The sequence below is a fragment of the Hypanus sabinus genome, chromosome 18 (assembly GCF_030144855.1).
Source record: "Hypanus sabinus isolate sHypSab1 chromosome 18, sHypSab1.hap1, whole genome shotgun sequence".
Taxonomy (NCBI): domain Eukaryota; kingdom Metazoa; phylum Chordata; class Chondrichthyes; order Myliobatiformes; family Dasyatidae; genus Hypanus; species Hypanus sabinus.
The window spans coordinates 16,762,724-16,780,485 of record NC_082723.1 but is presented as its reverse complement, the minus strand read 5'-3'; the positions used below and the strand labels follow the sequence as shown (position 1 = coordinate 16,780,485).

Here is a 17,762-nt window from a genome sequence, read left to right as displayed (position 1 = left end):
CACTGGTTTATGATATTAAAAGTCTGTTACATCGCTATTTCTGGGCTCTGTGCTTGAAGATCTCAGGTCTCCAGGCACACAGCGTAGATATTTTGACTCCCCCAATGACACACGGGTCTTCTCCCGTGACACCGACCTTCGATCCCCCCATCTCCAGAGCCCCGAAATCCCAGGCTTCCAAATTCGAGCCGGACTCTCAGACCGAGCCCTTGGCGTGCTGAACAACGGCCAGTTATGAAACCCTGAGAGCGGGTCCCATTCCTGCAAAGAACCAAAGTCAGCGTGTAACTCCAGGTCAGGCTCTTCAAAAGAACCCTGGAAGGGGAAAATAAAGATATTGAAGATGGAAATGGAGCAGTTTCCGAAGATGCAAGCAAAGGAGTCGCCGTTTAGCGCTCTGCTCTCCGCTCTGCCTCCAGTAACTGGTTTTATGAGAGAGACCGAACAGAGTGGACTCGCCTCTCCTCGGATTAGAAGAATGAGGAGTGATCTCAGTGAAATAGGATAGGGATCGAAGAGGAGAATGTTTCCAGGTTTTTATTTCTGTCTGGGTTGCCGCTGTGGAACTCAACCTCATGTCAATGAATCAATGGTCCAGAACCCTGGCTGCTAGCCCAGTAACTTAATTATAGTCAAACTCCATCAAGCTGCTCCCAAGTTGTTTTGAAAATCTGATGGTCCTGCATTTTAAACACTAAAGATTAGCTTTATTTGGCACATGTACATCGAAGAATTGGAACACACAGTTAAATGCGTTGTTTGTGTCAACGATCTGACTGTGCGCCAGGGGCAGCCCGCAAGTGTTGCCGCACTTCTAGTGTGAGCATAACACGCTCACGACTTACCAACCGTAACCTGCACGTCTTTGGACTGTGGGAGGAAACCAGAGCACCCAGAGGAAACCCAGGCAATCGTGGGGAGAACGTACACATTCCTTCCAGACAAGGGCAGGAACTGAACCTCAATCGGTGATCAGGTGCGCTGTATAGCGTTGTGCTAACTGTTGTGCTACCATACTGCCCACTCTCTGGGTGATGTTTCCTGTACTGCCTTTAGACTCACCAAGCCCCAATATCCTGGTCTCCCTTTAAACCCCCCCCCCGAGCTGTGTCTCCCCACATTCTCCTTAAGCTCACTGGGCCTCTGCTTCCACTGACCTTGTGAACTCACCAGTACCCAGGTCCTTCAAACTCCAAAGGAAATTTATTATCAAACTAAGTATAATGTCACCGTATAATACTTTGAGGTTCATTTTCTTGCAGGCATTCACAGTAGGACAAAGAAATAACGTAGAATCAATGAAGAACTACACACAAAGTCCGACAAGCAACCAATGTGCACAGGTCAAACCATGCAAATAAAGATAGTCATAGTAAAAATATAAATAAATAATAGTGAGAACTAGGGTTGTAGAGTCCTTGAAAGTTAGTCCATAGGTTGTGGAGTCAGGTGTATTGGACTATTAGTAAAGTGTATTAGACTATTAATGAGGTGTATTGGACTACTGATAAGGTGTATTGGACTATTAGTAAAGTTTATTGGACTACTGATAAGGTGTATTGGATTATTAACAAGGTGTATTGGATTATAAGGTGTTTTGGACAATTGCAGGACTTTGCAATCCACAGTCTTAAAATATTCATGGGTTCATTGTCCATTCAGAAATCTGATGGTGGAGGGAAAGAAGCTGTTCGTGAGACACTGAGATTGTATCTTCAGGCTCTTGTACCTCCTCCTTGATGGTAGCAATGGGAAGAAGGAATAAGGAATATCATGGGTGATGGGGGTCCTTAATGATGGATGCTGCCTTTTTGAGGCATCGCCTTTTGGATGTGTCCTGATACTAGGGAGGGTAGTGCCCACGGTGGAGCTGGTGGAGTTTACAACTTTCTGCAGCTTTTCCTGACCCTGTACAGTGGCCTCTCCAGACGAGACGGTGATGCAACCAGTTAGAATGCTCTCCATGGTTCTATTCACATAGCTTGGTTAACATTCTATGAAGCCTCCAGTCCCTTATGCAGCCAGTCTGGCTGTCTGCCTGATTGGCAAGTTGTTGTTCAAGTTTAAGTTTATTGTCATTCAGTTGTACACGTGTATACCACCAAATGAAACAACATTCCTCCAGACGAAGGAGAACAAAAAATGCTTAAGATATAAGACCATAAAATGTAGGAATACATAGTGCATATTACTTACACACAATACATAAAGAAATCTATATATTCCTCTATTAAAGTTTATTAAAGCAATACTGTTACTTGTGCCAAGGAACTTTGGAGGAATGATATTTTTGACATTGTCGCTCTTTATTGAGATTCATCTCCAGATTTGCAATCTTGAACTGGCCCAGCACCAACATCAATTTCTCATTTAAAAGTGACCAAGGGGAAAGATTCGATAAACCAAGGTTATGTTCTTTGGAACAGAGACCATAATTCTGAAAGACTCAGAGAGAAAGCAGTAAGTAATTACTTCCCTTAGTTGAAGGAAAAGATTTGAAGTAATTGGTAGAAATATTAGAGCTGTCACAGGAAAGGAGCATCCATCATCAATGAGCCCCACCATCCAGGCTATGCTCCTTTTTACTACTTCCATCAAGCTGGAAATTCATCTGAGTTTTCCATTTGCTAATAGTTCAGGCCCTTCTGCTCTCCAGTATTTAGTACATACAAGGTGCTCTGCCGAAAGAAAGCAGCATACATCATCATGGGCTTTCACCATCCAGGCCATGCTCTCTTCTCACTGCTGCCTTCGAGAGCCTTAGGTCCCACACCACCAGGTTCAGAAACAGTTATTATCCTTCGCTGATCAGGCTCCTGCAATAGTGTTGATAATTTCATTGACCACAGCACTGAATGATTCTATGACCTACAGACTCTCTTTCAAGGACTCTTTTACAACTCATGTTCTCAGAAATTTTTTTTATTTGTACAGTTTGTCTTCATTTACGATGACTTTGAATTTTGACTTTAACTTGGAGATGAGGGTGACAGAGGTTTGCTCTAGTGGAGATAGAAGCTCACCTCACTGTTAAACTATACACTTCTGTGGTCTTGAAGACCTATTACAGGAAGATGGGATTAGTTCTTTTCCAACTGGCTCAGACAAGATGTGCCAAGTGGCTTCCTTCTTTGTTGTGAATTGTCTTTGATTCTGTCCTGTGAAAAAAAATGACTCCCTCACAATGTACATTCAGTTGCACTTTATTAGGAACACCTGTACACCTGCTCATTAAGGCGAACATCTCATCAGCCAATCATGTGACAGCAACTCAATTCATAAAAGGGTGCAGATGCAGTCAAGAGGCTCAATTGTTGTTCAGACCAAATATCAGAACGGGGAAGAAATGTGATCTAAGCGACTTCGATTGTGGAATGATTGTTGGTGCCAGTTGGGGTTGTTTAAGTATCTCAGAAACTGCTGATATCCTGGGATTTTCATGCACAACAGTCACTAGAATTAAAAATGGAAAGCAAAATACATCCAACGAGCCGCAGTTCTGTGGGTGCTTTGTTAATAAGAGAAGTCAGAGGAGAATGGCCATACTGGTTCAAGCTGATGGGAAGGTGACTGTAACTCAAATAACCACACGTTACAGCAGTGGTGTGTATCTGTAAATGAAGAACACTTTGAATGTTAAAGTGGGTGAAGACCATGGACATGTACTCAGTTGTCAGTTTATTAGGTACAAGAGGGACTTGGTAAAGTGGCTGCTGAGTGGATATGTCAAGATGTTAGTCAGGAAGAGCAATAAAGACTGCCAGTTGGTGAGAATCTCCTCCTAACTCCAGTGGCGACAGATCAGAAGTGAAGAGATACAAAAACTCAGATTGATTTCTATGTTCCAGTGAAAAGAAGCAAAATGTGAAAAATCTCTTATGTTAATTGACATCAATTTGCACTCCTAATTTATTTGATCTGAATTTCAATGGCTTGTTAAAGGTAGGAAAAGAATAAAGATCTTTAATCTTTTACATTTTACTTAGCAACATGGAAAAAGAGTGAAATGTGGAGGCGGGGGGAAGCTTCTTAATTAATTAACTTTGTTTTGCGGTCTTAAAGTATTTGGTCAAAACTTAATTGGTTTGTCAGTGGTAGGAAGGTAGATCTTGCCTGGTTGACCTGAGCTGAATTTTGATGAGGTCTCTTCACAGTTTTGCCTGGGGAAGTTAAAGCTGAATTATTGCTTCCACTGTATTGAGTCTTTGATTGTTATCAGTGGTTCAATGGTTCAATTTAATACTGCACCAGACAATTTATACAGTATACAACCTGAAATCTTCCACGAGACAGAAGGAAAACACAAAGAATAAATTACAGAAAAATGTTAGAACCCCAAACCACCTGTTCCCCCTCCCTCACACAATCAGCAGCAAACGAGTCAGCCCTCCCCCCACATGCTCCAGCAAAAGCATCAACCTCCCACCACCCAGCCTGCAAGCGACAGCAAAGCTCCCAGAGACCATGATCTAGAGTCAATCCAAAACGACTGTCCATCCCAACACTTCAACATCTCCGTCGAAGCAGTTTACAAACTGGTAAATGAGTATGTTCGTTTCAAATGCATCCAGTCACTGTCACTTTCATTGAATCACAGTAGTCACAACAGCCCTTTTATGCGTTCTGCACATGATGGGGCTTATTCTTAATGCCAAAGGGTAGTAGTGACAGGATGTCAACAGGCTTTTGTTGAATTCAGCAAATGTAATATGGTAACTCTAAGTACAGGATTATCCGATATAGATCCCTGAAACTGCTCTGCTCAGTATATAGATCCCTAACCCTGAACTGTTCAGTATATAGATCCCCGAACCTGTACTGCTCAGTATATAGATCACGGAACCTGTACTGTTCAGTATATAGATCCCTGAACATGTACAGTTCAGTATATAGATCCCTGAACCTGCTCTGCTCAGTATATAGATCACGGAACCTGTACTGTTCAGTATATAGATCCCTGAACATGTACAGTTCAGTATATAGATCCCTGAACGTGTACTGTTCAATATACAGATCCTGAACCTGTACTGCTCAGTATATAGATCCCTGAACCTGTACTGTTCAGTATATAGATCCTGAATCTGTACTGTCCACTATATAGATCCCCGAACCTGTACTGTTCAGTATATAGATCCCTGAATCTGTACTGTTCAGTATGTAGATCCCTGAAACTTTACTGTTCAGTATATAGATCCCTGAACCTGCACTGCTCAGTATATAGATCCCCGAACCTGTACTGTTGAGTATATAGATCCCTGAACCTGTACTGTTCAGTATATAGATAATGAACCTTCTCTGCTCAGTATATAGATCCCTGAACATGTACTGTTCAGTATATAGATCCCTGAACTTGTACTGTTCTGTACATAGATCCCTGAACCTGTAGTGTTCAGTATATAGATCCCTGAACCTGTAGTGTTCAGTATATAGATCCCTGAACCTGTACTGTTTAGTATATAGATCCCGAACATGTACTGTTCAATATATAGATCCCTGAACCTCTACTGTTCAGTATATAGATACTGAACCTGTACTGTTCAGTATATAGATCCCCGAACCTGTACTGTTCAGTATATAGATACTGAACCTTCTCTGCTCAGTATATAGATCCCTGAACATGTACTGTTCAGTATACAGATCCCTGAACTTGTACTGTTCTGTACATAGATCCCTGAACCGGTAGTGTTCAGTATATAGATCCCTGAACCTGTAGTGTTCAGTATATAGATCCCTGAACCTGTACTGTTTAGTATATAGATCCTTCAAACTGTCATGTTCGGTATATAGATCCCCGAACCTGCACTGTTCAGTATAGAGATAAATGAACCTGTACTGTTCAGTTGAGAGATCCCTGAACGTGTAGTGTTCAGTATATAGATCCCCGAACCTGCACTGTTCAGTATATAGATCCCCGAACCTGCACTGTTCAGTATATAGATCCCTGAACATGTGGTGTTCAGTAAATAGATCCCTGAAACTGTAGTGTTCAGTAAATAGATCCCTGAACCTGTAGTGTTCAGTATATAAATCCCTGAACCTGTACTGTTCAGTATAGAGATAAATGAACCTGTACTGTTCAGTTGAGAGATCCCTGAACGTGTACTGCTCAGTATATAGATCCCTGAACCTGTACTGTTCAGTATATAGATCCCTGAACCTGTACTGTTTAGTATATAGATCCCTGAAACTGTCATGTTCGGTATATAGATCCCCGAACCTGCACTGTTCAGTATAGAGATAAATGAACCTGTACTGTTCAGTTGAGAGATCCCTGAACGTGTAGTGTTCAGTATATAGATCCCTGAACCTGTACTGATAAGTATATAGATACTGAACCTGCTCTGCTCTGTATATAGATCCCCGAACCTGTAGTGTTCAGTATACAGATCCCCGAACCTGTACTATTCAGTATACAGATCCCTGAACCTGTACTGTTCAGTGTATAGATCATTGAACATGTACCGTTCAGTATATAGATCCCTGAACCTGTACTGTTCAGTATACATATCCCTGAACCTGTACTGTTCAGTGTATAGATCATTGAACATGTACCGTTCAGTATATAGATCCCTGAACCTGTACTGTTCAGTATACATATCCCTGAACCTGTACTGTTCAGTGTATAGATCATTGAACCTGTACTGTTCAGTATATAGATCCCTGAACATGTAGTGCTCAGTATATAGATCCCCGAACCTGTACTGTTCAGTATATAGATACTGAACCTTCTCTGCTCAGTATATAGATCGCTGAACATGTACTGTTCAGTATACAGATCCCTGAACTTGTACTGTTCTGTACATAGATCCCTGAACCGGTAGTGTTCAGTATATAGATCCCTGAACCTGTAGGGTTCAGTATATAGATCCCTGAACCTGTACTGTTTAGTATATAGATCCTTGAAACTGTCATGTTCGGTATATAGATCCCCGAACCTGCACTGTTCAGTATAGAGATAAATGAACCTGTACTGTTCAGTTGAGAGATCCCTGAACATGTAGTGTTCAGTATATAGATCCCCGAACCTGCACTGTTCAGTATATAGATCCCTGAACATGTAGTGTTCAGTATATAGATCCCCGATCATGTACTGTTCAGTATATAGATCCCCGAACCTGCACTGTTCAGTATATAGATCCCTGAACATGTGGTGTTCAGTAAATAGATCCCTGAAACTGTAGTGTTCAGTATATAGATCCCTGAACTTGTAGTGTTCAGTATATAGATCCCTGAACCTGTACTGTTTAGTATATAGATCCCTGAAACTGTCATGTTCGGTATATAGATCCCCGAACCTGCATTGTTCAGTATAGAGATTAATGAACCTGTACTGTTCAGTTGAGAGATCCCTGAACGTGTACTGCTCAGTAGATACATCCCTGAACCTGTACTGTTCAGTATATAGATCCCCAAACCTGTACTGTTCAGTATATAGATCCCTGAACCTGTAGTGTTCAGTATATAGATCCCCGAACCTGCATTGTTCAGTATAGAGATAAATGAACCTGTACTGTTCAGTTGAGAGATCCCTGAACGTGTACTGCTCAGTAGATAGATCCCTGAACCTGCACTGTTCAGTATATAGATCCCTGAACCTGCACTGTTCAGTATATAGATCCCTGAACCTGTACTGATAAGTATATAGATCCCTGAACCTGTACTGTTCAGTATACAGATCCCTGAACCTGCATTGTTCAGTATAGAGATAAATGAACCTGTACTGTTCAGTTGAGAGATCCCTGAACGTGTAGTGTTCAGTATATAGATCCCTGAACCTGTACTGTTCAGTATACAGATCCCTGAACCTCTACTGTTCAGTATATGGATCACTGAACATGTACTGTTCAGTATATAGATCCACGAACCTGCAGTGTTCAGTATATAGATCCCCGAACCTGTACTATTCAGTATACAGATCCCTGAACCTGTACTGTTCAGTGTATAGATCATTGAACATGTACCGTTCAGTATATAGATCCCTGAAACTGTACTGTTCAGTATATAGATGCCTGAACCTGCACTGTTCAGTATATAGATCCCTGAACCTGTACTGTTCGGTATATAGATCCCCGAACCTGCACTGTTCAGTATAGAGATAAATGAACCTGTACTGTTCAGTTGAGAGATCCCTGAACGTGTACTGCTCAGTATATAGATCCCTGAACCTGTACTGTTCAGTATATAGATCCCTGAACCTGTACTGTTCAGTATATAGATCCCTGAACCTGTACTGTTCGGTATATAGATCCCCGAACCTGCACTGTTCAGTATAGAGATAAATGAACCTGTACTGTTCAGTTGAGAGATCCCTGAACGTGTACTGCTCAGTATATAGATCCCTGAACGTGTACTGCTCAGTAGATAGATCCCTGAACCTGTACTGTTCAGTATATAGATCCCTGAACCTGTACTGTTCGGTATATAGATCCCCGAACCTGCACTGTTCAGTATAGAGATAAATGAACCTGTACTGTTCAGTTGAGAGATCCCTGAACATGTAGTGTTCAGTATATAGATCCCTGAACCTGTACTGTTCAGTATATAGATCGCTGAACAAGTACTGCTCAGTATATATTTCCCTGAACATGTACTGTTCAGTATATAGATCCTGAACCTGCTTTGCTCTTTATATAGATCCCTGAACCTGTAGTGTTCAGTATAGAGATAAATGAACCTGTCCTGTTCAGTTGAGAGATCCCTGAAAGTGTACTGCTCAGTATATAGATCCCTGAACCTGTACTGTTCAGTATATAGATCCCTGAACCTGTACTGTTCAGTATCTAGATTCCCGAACCTGTACTTTTCAGTATATAGATCCCCGAACCTGCACTGTTCAGTATATAGATCCCGAACATGTAGTGCTCAGTATATAGATCCCTGAACCTTCTCTGCTCATTATATAGATCCCTGAACATGTACTGATCTGTACATAGATCCCTGAACCTGTAGTGTTCAGTATATAGATCCCTGAACCTGTAGTGTTCAGTATATAGATACCCGAACCTGTACTATTCAGTGTACAGATCCCTGAACCTGTACTGTTCAGTGTATAGACCATTGAACATGTACCGTTCAGTATATAGATCCCTGATACTGTACTGAACAGTATATAGATCCCTGAAGCTGTACTTTTCAGTATCTAGATCCCCGAACCTGTACTTTTCAGTATATAGATCCCCGAACCTGTAGTGTTCTGTATATAGATCCCTGAACCTGTACTGTTTAGTATATGGATCCCGAACATGTACTGTTCAGTATATAGATCCCTAAACATGTAGTGCTCAGTACATAGATCCCTGAACCTCTACTGTTCAGTATATGGATCACTGAACATGTACTGTTCAGTATATAGATCCCCGAACCTGTACTGTTCAGTATATAGATCCCTGAACCGGTAGTGTTCAGTACATAGATCCCTGAACCTGTAGTGTTCAGTATATAGATCCCTGAACCTGTACTGTTTAGTATATAGATCCCTGAAACTGTCATGTTCGGTATATAGAACCCCGAACCTGTACTGTTCAGTGTATAGATCATTGAACATGTACCGTTCAGTATATAGATCCCTGATACTGTACTGAACAGTATATAGATCCCTGAAGCTGTACTGTTCAGTATCTAGATCCCCGAACCTGTACTTTTCAGTATATAGATCCCCGAACCTGCACTGTTCAGTATATAGATCCCGAACATGTACTGTTCAGTATATAGATCCCTGAACATGTAGTGCTCAGTATATAGATCCCTGAACCTCTACTGTTCAGTATATGGATCACTGAACATGTACTGTTCAGTATATAGATCCCCGAACCTGTACTGTTCAGTATATAGATCCCTGAACCGGTAGTGTTCAGTATATAGATCCCTGAACCTGTAGTGTTCAGTATATAGATCCCTGAACCTGTACTGTTTAGTATATAGATCCCTGAAACTGTCATGTTCGGTATATAGATCCCCGAACCTGCACTGTTCAGTATAGAGATAAATGAACCTGTACTGTTGAGTTGAGAGATCCCTGAACGTGTAGCGTTCAGTATATAGATCCCTGAACCTGTAGTGTTCAGTATATAGATCCCTGAACCTGTACTGTTCAGTATACAGATCCCTGAACCTGTATTGTTCAGTGTATAGATCACTGAACATGTAACGTTCAGTATATAGATCCCCGAAACTGTACTGAACAGTATATAGATCCCTGAAGCTGTACTGTTCAATATCTAGATCCCCGAACCTGTACTTTTCAGTATATAGATCCCTGAACCTGTAGTGTTCAGTATATAGATCCCTGAACCTGTACTGTTTAGTATATAGATCCTTGAAACTGTCATGTTCGGTATATAGATCCCCGAACCTGCACTGTTCAGTATAGAGATAAATGAACCTGTACTGTTCAGTTGAGAGATCCCTGAACGTGTAGTGTTCAGTATATAGATCCCGAACATGTACTGTTCAGTATATAGATCCCTGAACATGTAGTGCTCAGTATATAGATCCCTGAACCTCTACTGTTCAGTATATGGATCACTGAACATGTACTGTTCAGTATATAGATCCCCGAACCTGTACTGTTCAGTATATAGATCCCTGAACCGGTAGTGTTCAGTATATAGATCCCTGAACCTGTACTGTTTAGTATATGGATCCCTGAAACTGTCATGTTCGGTATATAGATCCCCGAACCTGCACTGTTCAGTATAGAGATAAATGAACCTGTACTGTTGAGTTGAGAGATCCCTGAACGTGTAGTGTTCAGTATATAGATCCCTGAACCTGTAGTGTTCAGTATATAGATCCATGAACCTGTACTGTTCAGTATATAGATCCCTGAACCTGTACTGTTCAGTATACAGATCCCTGAACCTGTACTGTTCAGTGTATAGATCACTGAACATGTAACGTTCAGTATATAGATCCCCGAAACTGTACTGAACAGTATATAGATCCCTGAAGCTGTACTGTTCAGTATCTAGATCCCCGAACCTGTACTTTTCAGTATATAGATCCCTGAAACTGTAGTGTTCAGTATATAGATCCCTGAACCTGTACTGTTTAGTATATAGATCCTTGAAACTGTCATGTTCGGTATATAGATTCCCGAACCTGCACTGTTCAGTATATAGATAAATGAACCTGCACTGTTCAGTTGAGAGATCCCTGAACGTGTACTGCTCAGTAGATAGATCCCCGAACCTGTACTGTTCAGTGTATAGATCCCTGAACCTGTACTGATAAGTATATAGATCCCTGAAACTGTCTTGTTCGGTATATAGATCCCCGAACCTGTACTGTTCAGTATATAGATCCCTGAACCTGTACTGATAAGTATATAGATCCCTGAACCCGTACTGTTCAGTATATAGATCGCTGAACAAGTACTGCTCAGTATATATTTCCCTGAACATGTACTGTTCAGTATATAGATCCTGAACCTGCTCTGCTCTGTATATAGATCCAAGAACCTGTAGTGTTCAGTATATAGATCCCCGAACCTGTACTATTCAGTATACAGATCCCTGAACCTGTACTGTTCAGTATATAGATCATTGAACCTGTACTGTTCAGTATATAGATCCAAGAACCTGTAGTTTTCAGTATATAGATCCCCGAACCTGTACTATTCAGTATATAGATCCCGAACCTGTACTGTTCAGTATATAGATCCCTGAACATGTAGTGCTCAGTATATAGATCCCTGAACCTCTACTGTTCAGTATATAGATCACTTAAACGGTACTGTTCAGTATATAGATCCCCGAACCTGCACTGTTCAGTATATAGATCCCGAACATGTACTGTTCTGTACATAGATCCCTGAACCTGTAGTGTTCAGTATATAGATACCCGAACCTGTACTATTCAGTATACAGATCCCTGAACCTGTACTGTTCAGTGTATAGATCATTGAACATGTACCGTTCAGTATATAGATCCCTGATACTGTACTGAACAGTATATAGATCCCTGAAGCTGTACTGTTCAGTATCTAGATCCCCGAACCTGTACTTTTCAGTATATAGATCCCCGAACCTGCACTGTTCAGTATATAGATCCCGAACATGTACTGTTCAGTATATAGATCCCTGAACATGTAGTGCTCAGTATATAGATACTGAACCTTCTCTGCTCAGTATATGGATCACTGAACATGTACTGTTCAGTATATAGATCCCCGAACCTGTACTGTTCAGTACATAGATCCCTGAACCGGTAGTGTTCAGTATATAGATCCCTGAACCTGTACTCTTCAGTATATAGATCCCTGAACCTGTACTGTTTAGTATATGGATCCCTGAAACTGTCATGTTCGGTATATAGATCCCCGAACCTGCACTGTTCAGTATAGAGATAAATGAACCTGTACTGTTCAGTTGAGAGATCCCTGAACGTGTAGTGTTCAGTATATAGATCCCTGAACATGTGGTGTTCAGAAAATAGATCCCTGAAACTGTAGTGTTCAGTATATAGATCCCTGAACCTGTAGTGTTCAGTATATAGATCCCTGAATCTGTACTGTTCGGTATATAGATCCCCGAACCTGCACTGTTCAGTATAGAGATAAATGAACCTGTACTGTTGAGTTGAGAGATCCCTGAACGTGTACTGCTCAGCAGATAGATCCCCGAACCTGTACTGTTCAGTATATAGATCCCTGAACCTGCACTGTTCAGTATATAGATCCCTGAACCTGCACTGTTCAGTATATAGATCATTGAACCTGTACTGATAAGTATATAGATCGCTGAACAAGTACTGCTCAGTATATATTTCCCTGAACATGTACTGTTCAGTATATAGATCCTGAACCTGCTCTGCTCTGTATATAGATCCAAGAACCTGTAGTGTTCAGTATATAGATCCCCGAACCTGTACTATTCAGTATACAGATCCCCGAACCTGCACTGTTCAGTATATAGATCCCGAACCTGTACTGTTCAGTATATAGATCCCTGAACATGTAGTGCTCAGTATATAGATCCCTGAACCTCTACTGTTCAGTATATAGATCACTGAAACTGTACTGTTCAGTATATAGATCCCCGAACCTGCACTGTTCAGTATATAGATCCCGAACATGTACTGTTCTGTACATAGATCCCTGAACCTGTAGTGTTCAGTATATAGATCCCTGAACCTGTACTGTTCAGTATATAGATCCCCGAACCTGTACTATTCAGTATACAGATCCCTGAACCTGTACTGTTCAGTGTATAGATCATTGAACATGTACCGTTCAGTATATAGATCCCTGATACTGTACTGAACAGTATATAGATCCCTGAAACTGTACTGAACAGTATATAGATCCCTGAAGCTGTACTGTTCAGTATCTAGATCCCCGAACCTGTACTTTTCAGTATATAGATCCCCGAACCTGCACTGTTCAGTATATAGATCCCGAACATGTACTGTTCAGTATATAGATCCCTGAACATGTAGTGCTCAGTATATAGATACTGAACCTTCTCTGCTCAGTATATGGATCACTGAACATGTACTGTTCAGTATATAGATCCCCGAACCTGTACTGTTCAGTACATAGATCCCTGAACCGGTAGTGTTCAGTATATAGATCCCTGAACCTGTAGTGTTCAGTATATAGATCCCTGAACCTGTACTGTTTAGTATACAGATCCCTGAAACTGTCATGTTCGGTATATAGATCCCCGAACCTGCACTGTTCAGTATAGAGATAAATGAACCTGTACTGTTCAGTTGAGAGATCCCTGAACGTGTAGTGTTCAGTATATAGATCCCTGAACCTGTAGTGTTCAGTATATAGATCCCTGAACCTGTACTGTTCAGTATACAGATCCCTGAACCTCTACTGTTCAGTGTGTAGATCAGGAAACATGTACCGTTCAGTATGTAGATCCCTGAAACTGCACTGAACAGTATATAGATCCCTGAAGCTGTACTGTTCAGTATCTAGATCCCCGAACCTGTACTTTTCAGTATATAGATCCCCGAACCTGCAATGATCAGTATATAGATCCCTGAACCTGTACTGTTCAGTATATAGATCCCTGAACCTGTACTGTTCAGTATACATATCCCTGAACCTGTACTGTTCAGTGTATAGATCACTGAACATGTACCGTTCAGTATATAGATCCCTGAAACTGTACTGAACAGTATATAGATCCCTGAAGCTGTACTGTTCAGTATCTAGATCCCCGAAACTGTACTTTTCAGTATATAGATCCCCGAACCTGCACTGTTCAGTATATAGATCCCGAACATGTACTGTTCAGTATATAGATCCCTAAACATGTAGTGCTCAGTATATAGATCCCTGAACCTCTACTGTTCAGTATATAGATCCCTGAACATGTAGTGCTCAGTATATAGATCCCTGAACCTCTACTGTTCAGTATATGGATCACTGAACATGTACTGTTCAGTATATAGATCCCCAAACCTGTACTGTTCAGTATATAGATACTGAACCTTCTCTGCTCAGTATATAGATCCCTGAACATGTACTGTTCAGTATATAGATCCCTGAACTTGTACTGTTCTGTACATAGATCCCTGAACCGGTAGTGTTCAGTATATAGATCCCTGAACCTGTAGTGTTCAGTATATAGATCCCTGAACCTGTACTGTTTAGTATATAGATCCCTGAAACTGTCATGTTCGGTATATAGATCCCCGAACCTGCACTGTTCAGTATATAGATCCCGAACATGTACCGTTCAGTATATAGATCCCTGAACCTGTACTGATAAGTATATAGATCCCCGAACCTGTAGTGTTCAGTATACATATCCCTGAACCTGTACTGTTCAGTGTATAGATCATTGAACATGTACCGTTCAGTATATAGATCCCTGAACCTGTACTGTTCAGTATACATATCCCTGAACCTGTACTGTTCAGTGTATAGATCATTGAACATGTACCGTTCAGTATATAGGTCCCTGAACATGTAGTGCTCAGTATATAGATCCCTGAACCTCTACTGTTCAGCATATGGATCACTGAACATGTACTGTTCAGTATATAGATACCCGAACCTGTACTGTTCAGTATATAGATACTGAACCTTCTCTGCTCAGTATATAGATCCCTGAACATGTACTGTTCAGTATAGAGATCCCTGAACTTGTACTGTTCTGTACATAGATCCCTGAACCGGTAGTGTTCAGTATATAGATCCCTGAACCTTTAGTGTTCAGTATATAGATCCCTGAACCTGTACTGTTTAGTATATAGATCCTTGAAACTGTCATGTTCGGTATATAGATCCCCGAACCTGCACTGTTCAGTATAGAGATAAATGAACCTGTACTGTTCAGTTGAGAGATCCCTGAACATGTAGTGTTCAGTATATAGATCCCTGAACCTGTAGTGTTCAGTATATAGATCCCCGAACATGTACTGTTCAGTATATAGATCCCCGAACCTGCACTGTTCAGTATATAGATCCCTGAACATGTGGTGTTCAGTAAATAGATCCCTGAAACTGTAGTGTTCAGTATATAGATCCCTGAACTTGTAGTGTTCAGTATATAGATCCCTGAACCTGTACTGTTTAGTATATAGATCCCTGAAACTGTCATGTTCGGTATATAGATCCCCGAACCTGCATTGTTCAGTATAGAGATAAATGAACCTGTACTGTTCAGTTGAGAGATCCCTGAACGTGTAGTGTTCAGTATATAGATCCCGAACATGTACTGTTCAGTATATAGATCCCCGATCATGTACTGTTCAGTATATAGATCCCTGAACCTGCACTGTTCAGTATATAGATCCCTGAACCTGTACTGATAAGTATATAGATCGCTGAACAAGTACTGTTCAGTATATATTTCCCTGAACATGTAGTGCTCAGTATATAGATCCCTGAACCTCTACTGTTCAGTATATGGATCACTGAACATGTACTGTTCAGTATATAGATCCCTGAACCTGTAGTGTTCAGTATATAGATCCACGAACCTGTAGTGTTCAGTATATAGATCCCCGAACCTGTACTATTCAGTATACAGATCCCTGAACCTGTACTGTTCAGTGTATAGATCATTGAACATGTACCGTTCAGTATATAGATCCCTGAAACTGTACTGAACAGTATATAGATCCCTGAAGCTGTACTGTTCAGTATCTAGATCCCCGAACCTGTACTTTTCAGTATATAGATGCCCGAACCTGCACTGTTCAGTATATAGATCCCTGAACCTATAGTGTTCAGTATATAGATCCCCGAACCTGCACTGTTCAGTATAGAGATAAATGAACCTGTACTGCTCAGTAGATAGATCCCCGAACCTGTACTGTTCAGTATATAGATCCCTGAACCTGTACTGATAAGTATATAGATCCCTGAACCCGTACTGTTCAGTATATAGATCGCTGAACAAGTACTGCTCAGTATATATTTCCCTGAACATGTACTGTTCAGTATATAGATCCTGAACCTGCTCTGCTCTGTATATAGATCCACGAACCTGTAGTGTTCAGTATATAGATCCCCGAACCTGTACTATTCAGTATACAGATCCCTGAACCTGTACTGTTCAGTGTATAGATCATTGAACATGTACCGTTCAGTATATAGATCCCTGAAACTGTACTGAACAGTATATAGATCCCTGAAACTGTACTGAACAGTATATAGATCCCTGAAGCTGTACTGTTCAGTATCTAGATCCCCGAACCTGTACTTTTCAGTATATAGATGCCCGAACCTGCACTGTTCAGTATATAGATCCCGAACATGTACTGTTCAGTATATAGACCCCTGAACATGTAGTGCTCAGTATATAGATCCCTGAACCTCTACTGTTCAGTATATGGATCACTGAACATGTACTGTTCAGTATATAGATCCCCGAACCTGTACTGTTCAGTATATAGATACTGAACCTTCTCTGCTCAGTATATAGATCCCTGAACATGTACTGTTCAGTATATAGATCCCTGAACTTGTACTGTTCTGTACATAGATCCCTGAACCGGTAGTGTTCAGTATATAGATCCCTGAACCTGTAGTTTTCAGTATATAGATCCCTGAACCTGTACTGTTTAGTATACAGATCCCTGAAACTGTCATGTTCGGTATATAGATCCCCGAACCTGCACTGTTCAGTATAGAGATAAATGAACCTGTACTGATCAGTTGAGAGATCCCTGAACGTGTAGTGTTCAGTATATAGATCCCTGAACCTGTAGTGTTCAGTATATAGATCCCTGAACCTGTACTGTTCAGTATATAGATCCCTGAACCTGTAGTGTTCAGTATATAGATCCCCGATCATGTACTGTTCAGTATATAGATCCCCGAACCTGCACTGTTCAGTATATAGATCCCTGAACATGTGGTGTTCAGAAAATAGATCCCTGAAACTGTAGTGTTCAGTATATAGATCCCTGAACCTGTAGTGTTCAGTATATAGATCCCTGAATCTGTACTGTTCGGTATATAGATCCCCGAACCTGCACTGTTCAGTATATAGATCCCTGAACCTGTACTGATAAGTATATAGATCCCTGAACCCGTACTGTTCAGTATATAGATCGCTGAACAAGTACTGCTCAGTATATATTTCCCTGAACATGTACTGTTCAGTATATAGATCCTGAACCTGCTCTGCTCTGTATATAGATCCAAGAACCTGTAGTGTTCAGTATATAGATCCCCGAACCTGTACTATTCAGTATACAGATCCCCGAACCTGCACTGTTCAGTATATAGATCATTGAACATGTAGTGCTCAGTATATAGATCCCTGAACCTCTACTGTTCAGTATATAGA

The 17,762-nt window shown here is 40.9% G+C and overlaps 1 protein-coding gene across 1 annotated transcript in view; it reads left to right on the top strand.

The window, feature by feature from the left end:
* The window catches only part of LOC132407358 (hemicentin-1-like), a 460,355-nt gene that overhangs the window by 110,555 nt on the left and 332,038 nt on the right, over nt 1–17,762 (top strand). The window lies entirely within an intron of this gene.